The sequence below is a fragment of the Phascolarctos cinereus genome, unplaced genomic scaffold, assembly GCF_003287225.1.
Source record: "Phascolarctos cinereus isolate Bilbo 61053 unplaced genomic scaffold, phaCin_HiC Scaffold_9;HRSCAF=440, whole genome shotgun sequence".
NCBI classification, from domain to species: Eukaryota; Metazoa; Chordata; class Mammalia; order Diprotodontia; family Phascolarctidae; genus Phascolarctos; species Phascolarctos cinereus.
Window position 1 is genome coordinate 58,457,259 of NW_027556402.1, and position 3,193 is coordinate 58,460,451.

The window sequence follows — 3,193 nt, forward strand, 5'->3', positions numbered from 1 at the left end:
GCCTCTCCGTTCCCAGGTGAACAGATCTCAATTTTAACATAAAGTTAAAAGTAAAGAAATAGAATGAGAAAATGAGCAAAAACAAGAACAAAAACAAAGAAAGTTGACCATAGACCATGTGCGCCCTTAGTGAGGTGTGCCACCAGCACAGAGGGGGTGGGGTGTGCAGGGTGTAGGGCCCAGGAGAGGGGAAGGAAGCCACAAAGGAATATGGAAGATGAGGAGGTCACTGCGAGCCGAGAGGAGGCAGCCCACAGTGGGGAAACAGAAAGACAGTTAAAAACATTGAAGATCACCCAAAAGGAGAGGAAATCTACATCTCCTCCTAAAGTGCCCATCATTATTCAGGGCAATAGTCTTCCCTCAGGACCCTGTCCTCAAATACGGATCTTCAAAAGGCCCACAAGCAATGGGGTGGTCAGTAGCCCCAACTCAAGCAGCAAAACAAGCCTCTCCCTATGAAGGCTTTGGTCCACCCACCAACCCTGAGGAAGAAGAAGAGAAGCCCATCCTTGACAGGCTGACCAAGATCACTCAGCCTGAAGACACCAGACAGACCAATAATGTAATGAGGCAGCCCTTGGGTCCTGATGGGACACAAGGCTTCAAGCAGTGTGGATAAATGTGGATGTGAGAGGATTCTGCCCCCGCTATCCCCACCACCACCAGGGTTGCCTGCAACTGGTCGCACCACCACGGCAGACAACCAGACTTGCACAGAGGGAATAACCTGATTTACTTGCACTGTGATCCTCTTTGCTTTCCCCACTGTGACCTTGAACCCCATGCACTGTTTACATGAGGAGGAAGACCCCCTCCTCCCACTGTGATTGACATGTCAACAAAGGTTGTCCCAAGTTACTGTAAAAGAAGAAGGTGGGGGCATGAGATGGGTTGGGGGGACTCATTGCAGACTCAGAGTGGAGAGTCAAAGGGTGCCACTTGGGGTGAAGCCAGTGCCAGCAATAACAGTTTATCATGGTAATTAATTGGGATTTCAAAACACAAATGGGAATGCCCCCAAACATGCATGTCTTCATCACTTAAATGGGAAGTTCCATTTGAAGGAAAAAAAAAAACTTGACAATAAAAAGCTACCATGTTGGCAAGGAGGACAGAGATGATGGAATGGTACTATGCTGTAAGAAATGATGAGCTCAATGATCTTAGAAAAACATGGAAAAACTTGCATGAAATAATGAAGAGCAAAATGAGCAGAACCAAGAGAATATTTTATAGACTAAGATTAATATTGTTCCAAGAAGGACTGAACAAATAAGTCATTTTAACTATTATAAATATACAAATTGACCATAAAGGACATATGAAGACAGAAGCTATCTGCATACAAAGAACTGATAAATAAAAGTATGCATACAATACTGTTAATGAATGTGAGTGTGTGTATTTGTGTCTAATCTAATGGTTGCCATTTCTAGGGTAAAAAGGGATAAAAGAAAACAAAAGAAATTTACATGAAAACTTTCTTATATATTTAAAAAGAAGTTTTTTAAAAAAAGTCATAAATGTAGAAGAGGACAACAATGAGAAAACAGCTACAAGCAAAGTCTCAAAGAAAAATAGAAACTGGACCAAGGCCAGTGAGAATTCCTGGAAGAGTTAAACACAGCGATAAAAGGACTAAAGGAATAATTGGGGGGGAAATGAGAGCTATGCAAGAAAAATAATTTTTAAGTTCTACTAGGCTTTATTATTTAAGGTTTTAAGTTCCAAATTCTATCCCTCCCTTCCCTCTGAAATAGTAAGCAACCAGATATAGGTTATGCATGTGCATTTATGTAAGCAATTTTGTACAAGAAGACTTAAAAGAAAAAAAATGAGAGTGCGAAATAGCATAGTATAGTCTGTACTCAATCAATATCAGCTCTTTCTCTGTAGGCAGATAATATGCTTCATCATTAGTCCTTTCGGATTGTCTTGGATCGTTGTATTGCTGAGAAGACTTAAGTCATTCACCATTCTTTACTGAACAATATTTCAAGAGCAAGTTCTCCTGGTCCTGCTCACTTCACTTTGCATCAGTTCATGTAAATCTTTCCACGTTTTCCTTGTCATTTCTAATAGCATGATAATATTCCATTACAATCACATACCACAGCTTGTTTAGCCATTCCCAATTGATGGGCATCCCTTTGATTTCCAGTTCTTAGCTATCACAACAGCAAAATTAGACTTCATTGAAAGAGATGATAAAGGAAGCTACATTTTGTTAAAAGATACTATAGACAAAGGAGTAATATAGATATAATATAGATACATATCAAGTTTCTCTGATAAGGGCCTTATTTCTAAGATACATAGGGAACTGAGTCAAGTTTATAAAAATAGATTAATTACCTAATCAATAAATAATCAAAGGTTATATACAGACAGTTTTCATATGAAATTAAAGCTATCCATAGTCTCATGAAAAATTGCCATAAATCACAGTTGATTGGAGAATGATGAATTAAAACAACTCTGGGGAACCATCTCAGAAATTACAAATTCTGAAGGGGATGAGGGAAAATAGGTACAATAATGAATTGTTGGTGGAGTAGTGAACTAGTCCATCCATTATTTCACCAATATAGGAGAAAATCCCCAGAAGAGCCTTCTTCTTTCAATGGAGATTGGCACCTCTGCTATAATTTTTAGTTTTAGAGAGTGGCATGGGACACTAAGAACTTTCCCAGGTTCAAAAAACCAGCATGTGTTAGAATGCAGGACTTTCAATGGTTCTCATTCATATGTGATCTTGAGAAAAGGCCATTCGATTAGCAATTAAAATATCATTGGTAATTTTTCAAATAGCAGTTTTGGTTAAAAGACAATATAAATAGTTAGAATACAGAGAGTTGAAAAGAAAATGAGAGGGAAAAAATGGAGACACCTATTTCAGACAGCCTACTTCTCTAGCAGTTAAGCCACAAAAGGGAGAGAGAAATAAGGGAAGGGCAGATTAAGTGAGATATATTTTTTGTTTCTTTTTGTTCGAGTGTGAGGGATAAATGGATGCATTTGTAGGCAGCAGGAGAGCAGTCAATAGAGGGAAAGCAATACATTAGAGGAATGGGAAGAGACTAGAGATAAGTGATAGAGCAAGGGTGAAAGAGGGAGCAATATGTTGGAGGAAGTAAGATGGAAGGGGATCACTTGTGCAAGTGCCTGTGCACATACATATAAAAGACTT

The 3,193-nt window shown here is 39.0% G+C and overlaps 1 pseudogene; it reads left to right on the plus strand.

The window, feature by feature from the left end:
• Positions 1-210: 210 nt before the first annotated feature.
• Positions 211-622, plus strand: LOC110195639 (SUZ RNA-binding domain-containing pseudogene; annotated as a pseudogene).
• Positions 623-3,193: the final 2,571 nt, after the last annotated feature.